This window comes from Ascaphus truei, chromosome 2 (assembly GCF_040206685.1).
Source record: "Ascaphus truei isolate aAscTru1 chromosome 2, aAscTru1.hap1, whole genome shotgun sequence".
NCBI lineage: Eukaryota > Metazoa > Chordata > Amphibia > Anura > Ascaphidae > Ascaphus > Ascaphus truei.
The window spans coordinates 475,451,225-475,468,838 of NC_134484.1; the positions used below are offsets into that span (position 1 = coordinate 475,451,225).

The 17,614-nt window shown below is 42.9% G+C and overlaps 1 long non-coding RNA gene across 1 annotated transcript; it reads right to left on the minus strand.

Annotated features, from left to right (window-relative positions):
* Positions 1 to 375: 375 nt before the first annotated feature.
* Positions 376 to 16,065, minus strand: LOC142488827 (uncharacterized). The gene is made up of 3 exons (XR_012799686.1): positions 15,933 to 16,065; positions 12,892 to 13,281; positions 376 to 1,440 (listed from the first exon to the last, which is right to left on the minus strand). It is a non-coding gene; the product is annotated as an uncharacterized LOC142488827 (long non-coding RNA).
* Between the last annotated feature and the right edge of the window lie 1,549 nt (positions 16,066 to 17,614).

Sequence of the window (17,614 nt, forward strand, 5' to 3'; positions counted from 1 at the left end):
TGCATCACTCACCTCAGCACTATCACCTGCGTCACTCACCTCAGCACTATCACCTGCGGCTGCTTCCCTCACCTCACCACTATCACCTGCTGCTGCTTCCCTCACCTCAGCACTATCACCCGCTGCTGCGTCACTCACCTCAGCACTATCACCTGCATCACTCACCTCAGCACTATCACCTGCGTCACTCACCTCAGCACTATCACCTGCGGCTGCTTCCCTCACCTCACCACTATCACCTGCTGCTGCTTCGCTCACCTCAGCACTATCACCTGCTGCTGGTTCACAGACTCATTCAGAAAGCGGAAACCAGCATACGCCGTCAGGAAAAAGGTTATGTTACTGTGCGGGCTGGCAAACTCAATTTCGTCACACTTTCATAGCCAATTCACCACTTGTGGCGATTGGGTTGCCCAGCCCGGATCTAGTACCTTCAGGAGGCGTTCCTCGTGCTCTTCCGAACAAGATGTCATCAAGGTAGACTAGGCATTCCCGGGGATTCATATCTCCAATGGTCTTCTCCATCAGCTTCTGGAAGTTCACCGGGGCACCGCATAGGCCTTGGGGCATTTGGGTAAACGGATAGAACCCAAGAAGGTAGACAAATGCGGTCTTCTCCTGGTCTTCAGAGCTCATGGGTACCTAGTAGCACCCAGATCTCAGATCAAGCGCGCTGAACCACTGACGCCGACAGTGCATTGAGAATTTCTTCTATCCGCGGCAAGGTATACTGGTCTGGCACTGTTTGACGATTCAGTGTTCGGTAGTCTACACACAGGTGACAGACCCGTTCTTTCATACTACTACGATCGAAGAGGCATAGGGGCTACGGGACTATTACAATGCTCGCTGTCTATCAGGACGTTCCTCACGTCCTCTACATCTCTGGGAGCAATGCGTCTGGAGCACTCCTGGAATGGCGTGGTGTCAGCCAGATCGTGTGCTGGTCTTTCTCGCTGCAGCCCGCATCCACCTCACTGTATTGCATTACATTTCTACAGTCCGTCCTTGTCAGAAATATATTTATTATAGCAAAATGTATGAATGAGAATTCATATGAAGAAACTTGCATGAGAACACGCTGCGAGATGTAGAATTCATATGAAGCCAGAGGAGCTGAATTCTATTGAAGGTTTGATGCAGAACAGGTTACAGGTCAGCTCTTAAGGATGGGATTTCAAGGCCTAGTATGAAATGTGAGTCTGAAGTAGTATGGAGTCTTTGTTACACAGAAGCCACGAGGAGAAAGGGGGTGCATGCTTCATCATGGATTGAAGTAATCTGTAAGCAACACTATAAGAATAAACTAACCGTCTGCTGAGATTATCTAAACTGGACGTCTGTAGCGTGGATCCGCTCTTGGATTTAATTCCATTCATAACGCTGGTCAAGTTGGAAGGACGGCTATAATAGATAGCAACTTCACCTTCAATCCGGGCTCTAGAAAGAGAAGATGAAAGAGAAGATAAGAGATGTAATATATAACGGGGATCCAATAGGTGTAAAATTTGAAAAAAAATGGGCACCAATTTAAATATGTATACCAGAGGAAAGAAGGCGTATTAGCATGGGTTCAAAAGAGATTTACCCAGTGGGAAAGGAACATCCTACAGAAAAGAGAGAAGAGACGACTTGAATGAGAGACATTAAGGTAGCTACACGGATACCCTCCCCCAGATATATAACTTCACATTGGTGGGAATCGTATCTATTAGAAACCACAGAATATATTTGACAAAGTTGACCACACACACTTAAGTTGCTCAACTCATGAAGGATTTTTATGGGCAGCTTGAAACCAAGTAGTGATAAGATAAGTTTCTAGACAGATGTTTGCAGAGAGCAATTTGTTGTAATTAGAGTAAATACAGGCTAGCACTAAAAACCAAGAAAAAGGGGGTTAGCTGATAATTTATAGCTCTTTGTCCTGAGCGTACAAGGGAGCAATGTTAAGCATACGTTACTACCTTCTACCATCTTAAGATGCTTGTTACATCGAATAGAACCATCTAATATCTACCTTCTTAGATACTGAAGATTAACAGGTGTATCCAATATGCGGTATTCTTGCCGAAGCCGATTTGAAGAAAGACAGATTTGAACCCGATGATTCCTGAAGTGTTACATCGAAGACTTTTCTAACATTGGTGGAGAATGCCAAGCTTGGACGAACAGCTAAATGGGAGAAGGTGAGTTATCGGGTCTCCAAAAAGGAGTGGGGGATTCTGTAAACCTTATCCCAGGCTGTCAACTTTGTCTATGCCGATCCAGAATTGAAAGGCTTCAAGGATATTCGTTCCAGTGCAGGAGGAAATTCGGTTAAAATGTGAGGATAAAGAAAAGGACGTCTATAAATTGCAAGAAGTATTAAGACCAAAAACAGACGAGATCAGCACCCAGGTCGCCCGATTACTTCATTTGACGGGCCCAAAGAAAGGCAGGTGTCTCCAAGCAAGATACAGAGGGGAGGAAAAAATTTAAAAAAATAAGAGGAAAGCCTCCACATATTCATTGGATACCAATTCAGGGGGTAAGCCTTTGAATATTTAGGATATGTTGATTGTCCTAGATGGAATTTAAGTAGGAGGGGAAGTTTGATTTTGTTGAGGAATAAAGTTAAATGTGAAATTGACTTAAATTTTAAACAATGTGCAGTGTTGGGGTTGAAAAATCCCTCTTGCAAAATTCCTAGAACTGTATCAGGATTTTTTTTTTAAAAAGATGTTATGCTTTGTGAGAAGAAAAAAAAAACCACAGGAGAAGAAATTAGCAGAAAGAGGAATTGCAAGAAAAATCATGGTTAGGGATTGCTGCTAAACGGAATAAATAAATAAATTCATTCAACTCTCTTCTGACTCTTGCAGAGGGCTGCAACTCACTGCAGCACTAGCACCCGCCTTTTTCACTGTAAGTTTCAGTAGTTGCCTTCTAAAGTTGTTTAGAATTATTTTTTTTAAATAAATGCATATTATGAAATTTCACATTAGTTATAATCAGTGGTCGACGAATCACCCCAAAACAAATCTACTCGCCCACAAAAAGAAAAAAAAAAAAAAAAACAACACCCTACTCGCCACCTAGTCCCACCCCATTAAAAAAAAAAAAAAATTCTTAGTAAGAACTAACATTAGTTTCAAATAAGTTAATTTTTTACTGTACTACAATTAGTCCTTGTTGCATAGTACATGAGATTAGAAAATGACATGCATCCATAAAGTTTAACCAATGACAAATTTAGTCGTCATACCTTATCCTACTTGCAGTACTGTATATTGATCCAGAGGAAGGCAAACAAAAAAACCTCTGTGACACATTATCCATTGTAATCTCTAATGGGGAAAAATTAATTCCTTCCCGACTCCAAGAATTGGCAATCGGAATGTCTCCCTGGATCAACACCCTTCCTATGTTTAAGTAACAATTGTATGAATAAACTAACCTTTTCTGCTCAAAAACAGTCGTCTGAAGTATTTTATTTTTACGGTAACAGAAATAAGTGGAATTATTTTTGTACAGTCACAACTTAAATTAAGTTGCGCTACTTGCATGGCCCTTCACAGGACGCATTGTGCTCGAAAAATACCAGTTATCAAAGGCACATTCTGGTTGGAACAAAATCAATTGTTGGTCTATTAATTGATATTGTCACGAGATCTAAACTTGAAGTTTGGATCTTTTTTTGGATTTAATTGAATTCATGACGCTGAAACCCCTTTCGCATGATGCGGTTGATGTGGGAAGGACGGCAATAATAGAAAGCAACTTAATGAAGAACCGAAACCTGTCTTTTTGCGATTGTGTTGATTTCAGAATATCCTCTAGCTTCAAATGCTTACATAAAACTTTATCTTCATACCATTCAGAAAGAATAGCTTCTGTAACATTTGCTAGAGGATCTTCAGATATCAAACGATGAAAGTGACTAGTGAGCACCTCATCTCAGAATCACCATAATGTATTAGATCGCTACCAGACGGCCACGAAACCGGATCAAAAATGGAACAGGCACCATATACTTCGCAGCGATTGTCCAAAAAAAATTCATTTAAACATTTTATTCCTGATTTAATTCATGCTTTTCTGTCTTGCTCATACTCCAATTTTCCCTGCGTTAGGTCAGATAATTCAACTTCTTAAAATTTTCCAGACATAGATGTACTGTCTAGAAATGTTTTCTCTACCTCACCCATCGTATATCCCAATTTCGCCAGTGAAAACAATGCTTGCTCTACATGCAAGTTAACATTGCTCAGTAGCAGATTCTGTCGCTGGAAAATTAGGGACAACGTTTTAAAAGTTGTAAGAAAATCAAGTAAGAAATGTACTGTTACCAAGAACCTACATTTTTGGAGCATCTTCAGAAATCCCTTGCACTGGTTGGATTCCACTGTATTTCGTGATTGTACAATAGATTCCATATGAACACATGACTTCCAATCAGCAACAAGTGATTTGAGATCTCCAATATTTTTTGCGACCCATCGAATTTGATGGTGTGTGTGTGTATATATTCAAAAATAAGTTAAATAAACGTTTTTTGGATGAGTTCAATTACTGAGTAGTTAGATTACTGAATCACTGTAGAAATGTAACATTACCATACAGTTTTGTTTTTTTAGGATTATTCATTTGTTTTAAGGATTGATATTTTTCATATTAATGACACCAGTAAAAAGAAGAGTTTAAATTAAAAAGCTAATGTTATATTGTTGCAGTATGAAGGTGAAATATATTTGTACTGAAATGCTGGAGATGGATCGGAGGTGTAAACAAAAATATAAAGTGGAGAATGGGAGTGTAACAGGGGACTTATCCCTGTTCAGTAATGTGCCTTTAATCTAGCAGTGTGGTGGTTAACTTCTGGTAGTTAATTACTAAACACCACCTGCCTGATTTAGATTGCTTACAAAAACCTGTCTGTTCAGACAGGAAGGGACTCCTTAGCTCTGACTGAGAGCTGACCAGTCTTGAGCTCTGCACAGCAGAGCTGATTTCAAGACACAGGGAAAACTACTACACCTGAAGCTGAACCAGGAAGTGAGAAGATTTTCCCTCCAAGAAACAGATAAGACTTTTATTCTTAAGAGACTGCTTATATCTGCTTATTTTCATGCTATATGTTTTGGGGCTGCGAGAAATGCTTGACTAATGGAGATGTGAACTAATTGCATAGGATTTCACTAGAAATACTCCCAAGTGAATAGAAGCTTTGTTCCCCCCCGTGTTTGGATGGATTTCCTGATGAAAAGGAAAAGGCACAATAAAGCCTTATTATAATTTCACATTATAAACGTCTCCAAATTGTGTACCTCTGTGAACGTCCGTCTACAGGGAGTTTTGCAGAATCTCTCTACTTCCATTCTTGTTAGAGACAGATTATTTGTATTGGAAGAGCTATTTGTGGCCAGGATGCAACAGAAATAAGTGAATTTGTTATTATGTGCAAAGGTTTATATGGAAGGAATAGTTAAAACAGAAAAGTATTGACATTAGAAATTAGTCATAAATTAATTTTTATTTTATAGGGAAGATTAGAGACTTTATTTAAACTTTTTTTTTTTTTTTTTTTAGTTAAGGTTTTTCTGTTCAAAAGTTATAAAAGGAAACTGTTTATTTTCTTGGATGAACCGGTCCTGTCTGATTTTTGAACAGCAGTGGTGAAAAAGCAGGAAGATTGCAAGTAATGTATATAAAACTTTTTTTTAAAAAGCCTGCAGGATACATTTGTATTTTACCATGTGAAGATTTGAGACAAGGGGTGTGGCTTAGGCTATGAAAGACTATATCACCACCATTTTGTCTCAGCAGCCATTTTGTGTGTATGTATGTGTATGGCAGCTATTTGCTTGGGTATGAAGGCTGTGAGGATGAGGCTGCAAAGCATCACTCCAGGCAAAGACCAACCCTCATAATTTCTACGGTCTTGAAATAATTGCGCTCTCAGTCTCTGTGAGTGAGATAGCCCCCGCCTCTCATCTTGCAGCTGCACACACTGCTAAGAAAAGGTTTACTCCTTAAGTCAGGAGGCTACAAGGCCCCAAATTCCAGTTAAATATGTAGGGTAAAGCTTAGTTAGCTTACGATGCATATATTTTAGCCTGAGTAAAGGTTTTTTGTATGTCAGTATATTTTTTCTGTCTGAGCCAGCCCCCTCAAGGGGCATAGTACTCATTTGAAATGTATGTAACCCTTCTATGGTACCCCACCCGACATGAGATTGGGGGGTACACTCCTTCTGGTCACTGAGTGGTGTTGGTGCTGTGACCTGCTGGTAAACAGGAGGGCTGAGTGCTCTGCGGTGTTGTGGGGAGAACCCAGGACAGGGACAGGAGGTGTGGTGTGGGACAGGTTACCTTGTTCTCTCAGGGTGCACAGCGCCTCCAGCCAGCAGGGATCCCCTGGGGTCTCCAGAGGAGAGACCCCCACTGACACTCCATTCTCAGGAACAGGAGGACACACACAGCTTCTTTTCTGTGGATCTTTATTCAGAGCAGCATACACAGCAGAACATGATAGGCCTGATTTGCTCTCTGCCCTTCTCTCATGGCAGCTTGATTCCCCTCCCTCCTCACTGTAGAGGGAGAAAGGGGGTGGCCCGGGATTAAAGGGGTTACACCCCATTTGGCCATCCCCTGACCTCACCCGGGAGTCAAAGGGTTAACTGGGCTAAGACCCAGAACGGTGATTTAACCCCTGTAATGACATGTACATGTGTATTCCCCTGTTTCATTGTAACATCTGGTCTGCAGCACACACACACACTGGGATCCATCCGGGAGCACAAGGGTTAATAGTTGTATAGTGATTATAGCCCTTTGTGTAATTCTCCCGCCTTTTCAGGCACCATTTTGCAGGTTCCCATAGGCCGCCATTAGGGCTCAATGCTTTTTAATGGTGAATCTTGCTGTGGAGTCCAGGTCCTGAGAAGACCAGCAGATGGCGTCCGAGAGGGAGAGCGGCGGTTTCCCATTGAAAGTCAATGGGCTCATTGATTTCAATGGAGAAACCCTCAAGAGAGCTTTCCAGGAACGAGTTGGCTGCCGTCCAAACCGCTTAACCGCAAAGCGGATACAATTTCAATAGAAGAGCTTTGATCACTTACACTGGCGACACACTTTATTGAAGTGTGGCCAGTTCCGCAAGCCGGGAGATTTCCCGGCTTGCAAGTGGCATCCCCTCGGCGTGCCGCGCGTCACCGATGCGCGGTCACGCGTCATCGGGTGCCTGCGCCCCCTGCACGCGCGTCCAGGGCTCCCCGAGGGAGCCCTGGTGTCCCGCGATGTGGGGGACGGCGGCAGGGGGTTCCGGGGGACCCGGAGAGGAGAGGGGGAAGCCGCGATCGGTGGGCCTCTCCTCCGCTGCTTCGACGCGCGCCCGGCACCCTCCGGCGCGCGCCAGGTAACTGCTGCGGCCGAGAACGGGCAAATGCTCGAATAAACTCGGCCGCAGCAGTACAAGTCAAGTTCAACAACAAGTGGCATGGGAATAAATAGTTCTAGGGCCCCTAGGAATAAAATTCTTTCTGTCCCTAGTTCCCCCCCCACTCGACCACAACCGGGTCCCTGTATCCAGGACCCCCGATAAGGGTCGAACCGAGAAGAGAGGGCCGCGCCATAGGTTCCAATGGCGGCGGCAGAAACAGCTCAGGAAAACGGCTAAGTGTCAAATGCTGAAATTTGGTAATCCATAGCTCCGGTTCCGGAGGGCCCAGCGGATCAGAGTTTGGGGTATCTGTAGCCACTGCTCCGGCAACGCTGCAGAACCATCCTTGACCCGCTTGGACCAACCCGACGGAGTAAGGACCCCCTTGAAAGTTCGGGATTTCTCCCATAGGCTTCTATGGCGGCCAAACCCCATTGACCGGCTACGGCGGAAAACTCCCATTGACTTCAACGGCGGTATCGCCCCGTTGAAAGTCTATGGCGAGGATTCCCATAGCCGCCAATGGCGGCGGTTTGCCATTGAAAGTCTATGGCGGCGGAACCCGTTGTTTTCCATGGGGATTTAGTGAAAAACCGTGATTTCATTTACAGTGGATATTTGTGTATTAAAATGTAAAACGGTTTTAAGTGTATTTGTGTATCTCCGGTTTCCCAGGTCGTAGCAGGTCGCTAATTGGACCATAGGGTGTACCAGTTCCGGCATTGAGAACTGGGAAGTTTGGACCTGCTGGACCCAAAGGAACCGGATATTTTAATATGTTCATGTTTTATCCAACATACTGTATTCCGAGATATGGGTAAAACTCAGAGGAAATTCCTTTGCATACCAGAGTAGCATATGGCCAGAAAGGCGACCCAATGTCTAGGACCTGAGTATGTTTCAAAGGATTTTGTCATCTCCACTGTTTGCATGAGGGTAGAGACTACTCAAACCAGAGCAGTCTTCAAGTGTTCCATTTCACACCTCACAACAAAGGATTTCCTGCCAGGTACTCCATTTGGTAGACTAGCTGGCATTCCTGATATAGAGGAGGGGTCAGAGAAATGGGACCCCAGAGCTCTACTGCGCATATCCCAACTAGCCGGGGGCATGGGTCAAAAAGTGTTCCCACGTTAACCACTGGCTAGAGTTAATTGCAAACCAATCCACGGTACTCAATGTTAAGGATAGGGCACAATAGGTTTATAAAACTGATGTTCACCCGGTATCTATCCTTGGTCTTCAATTTATCATCCGATGGCTACCTGATTGCGAGAGAATTGCTATGCTATATACTTCTCATTCCCCAACCCCAAAGTAAGTGTACTTCTTGTCTGTTACTGTATTATTCGTGTGTTCACCTATCCAAAGGAATAAATATACTTTATTATATCTAAGACTCGTCCCAGTTCAGACCCAGTGATAAATATATATCATCTGTTATATATATTTATGTGTGACTATACAGCCTGCCATAATCTCACCGTGACACTCACCCAGGTGGGGCAGGAGGGAGAAAACTGTTCTTGGCTTCCTACCTGTCAAGACCAACCCCATAGTTTGGATTAACATGCTCAAATGTTGCTTAGGCCCACCCCTGAATATTGCTACAATACTCAAGAGCTGAAATGCAAAAACAGGCCAACTGAAGGAATTAACCTTTCCACTGCCTGTACTAACAGGACTGACAGAGGAAAGGCCCAGAATTAGCAATAGCTGCCGAAGGCCAGGCTATATGTATAAAATGTGATGTCAATCATTATGTGGAAGAGGGGAGAGAGCTCGTTTTGAATTCTCTCTTCTGCGTACCTTGGTACTAAATAAACTGACTCGGATATCTGAACCCTTTGACTTATTGATATTATTTCTACACTTTCACAACCACATGGTTATAGAATATACATGTTTGCTGAGGGGAGATATTAAAAAGATGTTATAATTAATGATTGGTAATTATTAAAATATTCAGGAAAGAAAATCCTTTCTGAAATGTTAAAGATATTCTTCAATATTAGTATTAACATTTATGTTCTCTGTTGGGGATCCATTAGTAGTTTCATATCCCATATCATCCAGTCAGCTGGGATAGTTGAAAGGATGAATAGGACATTGAAATCAAGACTTAAAAAGATGCTAGCAGAATATGGTTAACCCAATGTTAATAGGAGTTCTTCTGTCTATTCAAGCGACACCCAATGTGAGAACTCCTTATGAGTGAATGACTGGAAGGCAGATGAACAGTTTTTCTAATCAGATACTCATTGGGTGTCTGTATTGGCTAAACGTTAACTTTTAGCAGCAGAAAACATGGCCCCCAGAAAAAAAAAAGGGGATGCAAAAAGTAAATCCATCTTCTACATTTCTTCCAGGAATGAAAGTTATGGTAAAAATGCAGGAACCCCAGCCTATGACATGCAGGTTGGGAAGGACCTTATATAAGGGCAATGTTTCGGGGCAACGACCCCTTCCTCAAGCCCGTTCCCTCGGGTCCAAAAAGGTACTTCCCTAACCCTGTGTCGCCCAAGAGAATATTGCAAACCCAAAATCAAGCAAGTGCAAAAATGAACAATAAAGTCCAGATTCAGCAAAAAGGATGTAAATCTCTCCCCCTCCCTCCATTGTGGTTTTCCTGGTTTCTCCCATCCCTTGTGTTCCCTTTTTGTGTAAACATTTGTGGTTCATTTTTACATCTGTTGTGGTTTCCACATTTATTTTCAATTTCTGATTATATCTTGTGCTTGCTGTATTAAATCATTTTTTGCATTTTGGCTTATTCCCATGTTTGAGATTTTTCTATGAGTCAGTGTGTGCTGGAATATATATATATATATATATATATATATATATATATATATATATATATATATATATATATATATATATATATATATATATATATATATATATATATATATATATATATATATATATATATATATATATATATATATATATATATATATATATATATATATATATATATATATATATATATATTTATTTTTTTTGTTTACCATTAGTGATAATCAGGTTAAACATGCAGACTATGATTCTCAAGTAAATAGTTTGGTACCCAGCAAATGTGTATAATACCCAGTAAGGTGTATCATCAATTCACTAATGCCAGATGTTACACAGCACTTCAGTAATAATGCTGTCAGAAATAACAGGCGCAAGGCATATAACAAATCATATTAAAGGAAGTAACTTATTCTGGAAGTCAGAGGGTCACGTGTAGGATGACTTAGCTCAGATAGTGTCAACTCTGCCCTCTTTTCCAAGCACGACAAGGTCTGTTTCTTTTCTTACTTTATTTTGGAGAAAGCAGGGAAAAACAGTTTCTTGTGTAGAGGTGTAGGTCTAAATAGCTCTGTGTGTGCTTAGTAGTAAAGGGAGGTGAAAAGATAATCTTGCAGTACCATTACAGGGGTTACAGCAAGGTACTCACGAGTCCAGAGGAATGGTAGAAAGGAAGTGCCAATGTATGCTGGGTAGTAAGATAGTCTGGGGACAGACCATCTGTGGGCAGAGCAGAGGGGGAGAAAGCAGACTAGCCCATTTGAGAGAAAGGCTGGGGCTGCTATGGCAACTCACAGGAGTATCTGGGGGAGCTACATGTAGCAATAATGTTGCATCTCTAATACAGCAAGCTGCTGGGAGAGGGGAAATGGAATTGTATTTATCACACAAGCACTGTGTTTTCTGTGCAGAACCAAACACATACAGCTGGCACTAATAAACTGGCAAGCAGGGCTGCGAGGAAAGGGGGGGGGGTGAAACAGAAGTGCAGACAGGGGTATTCCTGTTCCATGACATAACTGTTCAGCAACAATTAAAAGTTACCCATGGCAATCACCTGGAAGGGATCCACGTTTGATGGTCCCCAGACGTAGAAATGTTGTCGTAGTTTACACTGATCGGAATGATTGGTTAAAATGGAAAATAAAAAGGGATGGTATTTGTTACTACAGTAACATGTATGGAAGTATTATCTGACAATACTATTGTGATAGATTTGAATATATAAATAATGTGACAATTTTTAAGGTACAGAATTCCACTCAGGAAAGTACAGTGAGATCAGGAGAGGGATCTCAGCTTCAAGTAGAACCAAGGCGGAGTCCATGGATTGGGTGACTGCGCGGAGGCGTCCACACGGGGCGCAATCAGAATGCCTTAAGACAGTGACCGCGGGCGGAGGCAGGCGCGCATTGCGCAAGAAATCAGTTGAAAGTGATTTATTGGCGCGACACGCAGATTGCACGAGCCAGCTCCGTGACGCCCCTAGGCACGCCCCGTCCACCATGGACAGGTAGAGCAGCCCACTGCACACGGGTCACTTCCCAGCCTCCACGCGGGAGAAGGCGCCATGGCCCGAGCACAACAGTAAATACTAAGACAGTTTTAGCGCCAAAAAATCTAAACTATTAGTTATTTTAGTGGAAGACCTACTGTATGATAGGGGAAGCAGATAGGGAACATGGTGAACCATGTTATATTAAGTATCCCTTGTATTGCAACAGGTAGGATTAAAGAAAAATTGTATGATACTGTACACAGTTCCTGTAAGTGCATTAGCAAATGATACAGGCTTAGTTATTATTATGTATCACAGTACAACAGGATATCTATGTTAACGGTAAAATATTGTTATATGGTCATTGGTGATTCATGAGATATTTATAATTAGAGGTTTGGATTTGGGAATATGCTAAATTATGGAAAATGTAATAGCTAGGCTGTGTTAATAGGGACATTTCTAATTGTCACTTTGTCTTTTTTCCATTACAAAAACCTATATAAAAGTTATAGATATGGGTATGATTTCTAATGACAAATGGACTACTCACGATATTGCAAAAAAGTAAATATTAGGGAATGAGACACATCCGCTATTTAAATGATGTTCGATATTGCATGGAATTATTTTATGGGCGATGTCATAATGCTAATTGTTTGTTAACCATACGTTTCCCTCAAGAAAAGTACTGTACTAAGCGATGTGTTATTGAAGTTAAAATGTGAAGTATTGCACTAAGGCAGGGGAAGCCGCTCAGGTCACTATGTCCAGTGAGGTAATACCGGGCACATACATGTCCAGGATCACCTCATTTTTTACTGGACAGTGTCCAAATATAGGACAGTCCGGTTCAATACTGGACACCTGGTAACCCTACACGAGCCCTGCAGTGCAGCCCGAGCTTGGGGCCAGCATCAAGTGACAGGGAGACACCTCACGCCCCATGCACCTGGATGATTAATGGCAGATGGAGATGTTGAGAAAATTCAAACCTGTGAAAAAAAGTTATTCGAGTGTATAGTATTTAGGGGGGTGGGCAGTGTCTCATTCAATGTAACCCACCCTCGGATATTCCTCTCACTATGTTGCCCTACCCCCCCTTCTGTCCCCTCCCCCCTCCACCTCTGTTTCTCTGTCCAGTGTGTTCACCCCCAATATAATCATCTTACCTCAGGATCTCCTGGCAGACAGCCCCGGAACCAGTCACTGCCGCAGTCTGGCACGGTGTGGCCGTCCTCTGACTGCAGTCATCTCCTCCACTTAACAGTCGTGTTTCCTCACTGCTCCCGGTCTGGAGTGGTAATACCGCACACATACATGTCCGGTATGACCTCAGATTTTTTCCCGGACACAAGGCAAAATTACCGGCCTGTCCGGTATGTTTTACATCATTTTTTCATTTTTGCTGCAAATCCATTAACACTTCCCAACATCTCCATCTGTCCCCAACATCTCCATCTGTCCCCAACATCTCCATCTGTCCCCAACATCTCCAGCATCTCTCGTCCTTGTTGAAATGCATCACAATATCCTTCTCCAGCAGCATTCTGTAATTGCACCTGTAAAAGGAAGCGGTTGTAAGCAGAGATCAGTTGTTTGCCGCTTGCCTCGTGGGTGCCTCATGGCATCCTCCCACGCCGCGAGATTCCAGCGGTCAGGCTAATGGCCTATCTGGATTAACATAGTAGGCGTCCCTGTGTTTTAATGGGACTCGCGGTGTGAATCCTACCCGTCTGTAATAGACGCGCAGTCAGACTGAATCAGTCCCTCACCCTGCGCGCCCCCAAGGCTGCGCATAGTGCCTGGCGACGCCGCGCCAAAATGCATAGAATCCATCTCATGCGCTTATAGTAAGCGCGACGGAGCGACAAAATTTGGAAGTCAGTGAAATTTGATTTTGGGAGAGACAGTCACCACATGTGACTGTCCCTAAACCAATCACAGAGCACCTATTGCACTCTGCCCTACCCCTCGCGACGTCACTGGCCTTGTCGCCAGCGACGTCGCCCAAAAACTAAAGTTCAACTTTCGCCGGCACTATAAACGCAGCCTAACCGGGGATGACGGGGCTTTTATTTTACTTTAATACAGTATTGTAGCAGGGGGTCTCCGGAGTTGAATCGCATTGATTTCAGGTCCGGGAACCCCCTGCTTACCAAGTTAGAGGGCTCCATTATGGGTGCCGATATCCCAGCGGCCATGTTTAAATTCTCCAGTGTCACAGCCATGCGATCAGAAGATTTAACCAAAGCAAGCGGATCCTGGCAGCCCCATAATGGGGCCTGTAACTCGAAAAGCAGAGGACATGATGGGGGAGGGATGAGAGGATATGGGGGTAGAAAAGGAGAAAAAAAAAAAAAAAGTGGGCGCAGTTTGATTTCATGTCTTCTACATATTTCCCGGACATCCAAAGAAAGGAGAGATGGGGCACAGCTGGTAGTAAATAAACTGTTATGGAGAGTGGGACCCAGGTAAAAAATGTTTAATGGATCAGTGCAAAATACAAAAACTGAGCCCTCAGGCCCCCACCAACGCGTTTCGAGCTGATAGCTCTCTCAAGGTGCTATCAGCTCGAAACGCGTTGGTGGGGGCCCGAGGGCTCAGTTTTTGTATTTTGCACTGATCCATTAAACATTTTTTACCTGGGTCCCACTCTCCGTAACAGTTTATTTACTACCAGCTGTGCCCCATCTCTCCTTTCTTTGGATGTCCGGTCACTGTGGAGTATCGGCAGCACGCACCCACGGAGGAGGTTCCACTGAAGACCCCACAAATGTGAGTTATTCCAACCTATACATCTGAATTACCTTATACTTACCCAACCGATGTTTATGTCTGGTCACTAGCCAGTGAAAGTCACACATTATTCTAGTGGGACTTTTTCCAGCTATTCGGTATCTAGTGGAAGTGGTTTTATTTCAGTGTTGGAGTTTTTCTGGTCTGGGAATACATGGGACCTCCAAGGGACACTACAATGCCTTTATGTCTATAGGCTATGCGGCCAGTGGCTCATGTTAGAGCACCATACAGTTTGTGATTTTTTTCTAAATATTTCCTAATGTGTCCCCGTTTTTACATTTGACAATTTGGTCACCTTACATTACATATAAAGAAGCAGGACTGTCTGAGCCCGACAGGGTGTGGCAGAATCTCCATTTTGTCATAACCATTCTGCTTCATATATGTAAGCAGAAAAACGACCTCCAGCTTCTGCTAGTACTTTTCAGTAAAAGTAGAACCGTTTTGCTGGTCGCATGCCAGTACTGTGTTTTATCAGAATCGGCTTAACCGCAAGTTTTGTTTACAGAAACCAAGGCTAAATGGAAAGTCTCTGACCTACGTTTGCAGATACCCAGTGTCAAATGTTGTGTGGAGCACTTGGCCAATATATAGGACTAAAGGCTTGAGGTAGCAGCTCCATTGCCTCATGCATAGCCCTATTAGGGCAAGATAAATGACCTAAATCAAAGGTTGTTTCTTTCACACAGTACAGCAGCAAAACGACAGCTGCAGTCACTGTAAATTCAGCTGTGCACTTTCCTTGTGCACACTGTGCCTCTCCACCATAGGAGGTATATCTGAGAAGGAGCATAATCAGTGATTATATCACAAGGCATAACCTGTCTACCAACCACTTCACCCTAGCCTCAGACACATACTAGTGGTCTGGTCCTATGATTGACATCGGAGCTGTACCATATGACACTGGCTTCAATTACCAAGATCAGGCAATGATATCCTGAATATCATTCAGTAGACATCTTGAGTTATATATTGGTATATTAGAGGCTTATACATAGTACACCAGTGGCATTTTCCACTTACTAGCTGTTGTAACATGCGCTATCATTAAGGTTTTAATTAGTTTGTGTTATTTCTGATTATTAATAAAAAATGTTTTGGTTTTTTTGAGCTCTACCCAGAGAGAGTGCATCAATAGGGATTCTTGCCCTTCTGTTTCTCTGTATACTCTATCCCAGATAGCACCACTCCTAGTCTCTCTCTCGTTAGCCAGCGGCTGAGCAGGGTTCATCCACCCTCTCTTCCCTATCCCCCACATTTGTTAAATGGAAAGTCCCCAGAAAAGCTGTTATTTAGTAATATGCCAATATTGTTACGCCTCTAATTACGCCTCCAGTTAACACCTTATTTCTCTGTATGAATAGTATTGCTTTTCAGTAATAAAGCAGAGACGAGGAATCAGCATTACCCTGTGTGTGCGCGTCTGCTTTGTCGTGTCCCGGGTACTCGTACGTCATCAGATCGAGATCCAACAGCCCAGGGCGTGGTTAAGTCTTCCCGGGTAGAGCAGCATTGTTTCCAGTCACTGCCGGCGAGGTCACCGGCCTGTTTTAAATTGGCAAGAACCTTACAATTAGTATCAGAAGCGGAATTCCCACAGGGTGGTGAGTATATTTCACATCTCACCCCCCTCTGGGAATCTCTTGGTTAAATTGTGAATGTGAAGTTAAGGGTTAGAGTCCCCCCTAGGCAGGGAATCTAGGTTAAAGTCCTGGAAACCTGTTGTAAGACTGGGCTGTCGTCTGATCTAGGAGCACGACTATTGTATATTGTGTAAAGTATAAGAATTCTATTGTTACTTGTTCGCCATTTGCCATAATTTCGCTGTTTTTCTGTAAGCTACTAATGGGGGCCGCTGTTTTGGGTACCTTAATGATAATTATTACCATTTAAAGTCTATTGGTTATACTGTGTCGCCGACAGGGCCGAGGTACGGGTCCAGGAGTATAATATGATCCGGTAGAAATTGCATTTGGAAGGGATAGACTTGTTTTATCAAAACTGAAAGAGCCTCAAAGTTGTTTCAGATCCTTGTTTTTATATCCTACTGGCTTTAATCCAAGTGTGGATCTATTGTGATCGGTACACGATCAATCAATTGGGGTAAAACTGAGAATTATGGGTAACCTACATTCTCGTCCGCCAGCAAGGTTATGTGCTTTATGGATTTTATGGTAATAAATTGTGGAAATATTATGGAAAAATGGGACAAAATGTGAGTCCCAGTGAAATAAAAAAAAAACACACTACCTCATTAAAAAATAAATAAAAGTTGTTTGAATCCCTGATGAATTTTTCCTGAATGATTCCCTGTGTGAAAGATAAATCATGCTAATTATCACATATCCATGAACTTGCACGTGCTTACAGAAATACAAATATTATTAATTGTTCACGATTAAAATCGAAATGTCTCCAAAAAAAAAAAAAAATACGAAGTGAACAACACTAAAAGAGAGTTTGAGTGTCTGTGGACGGAGAGGACAAAAAAAATAAAAAAAATAAAAAGAATGGCCATATGATATTCCCTGATACTCTACGGTCAGGGGGGTCACCCTTGTAGAGAGGGGCTGTGTTTTGGGGTTAGATGCCCTCCCTAGCTGAGCTACTCTGGGGCGATACTCAGGCCCTTACTGAGGAGCCTCCTACTGTATATAGAGGAACTGTCCTTCCCCTATTGTGGGTGGAACACACCTCAGGACCATATAGAGGGGCCCTATAGAAGGGACACTTTCCCTACACTGGGAAATAACACAGGGCCCCCCCAATACCCGCACAGGTACAGCCTCACACTGGGAAATAACACAGGCCCGCCCCGATACCCGCACAGGTACAGACACACACACTGGGAAATAATACACACACCCCCCCCCCCCCGATACAGCCTCTATTCTGGATCCAGGGTCATGTCTGGAGGTATGAATGAACCCAGCTAGCTTCAACTCAGCCCTCTTTCCAAAACACAACAAGTCCTGTATATTTTCTTCACTTTATTTAGGTAAAGCAGCAATAAAGACAGGCACTTGTGGATGAGATGTTGGTGTTTGAATAATGTCTCTCTGTGAGTGATTTGTAGTAAGGGCAGGTGAA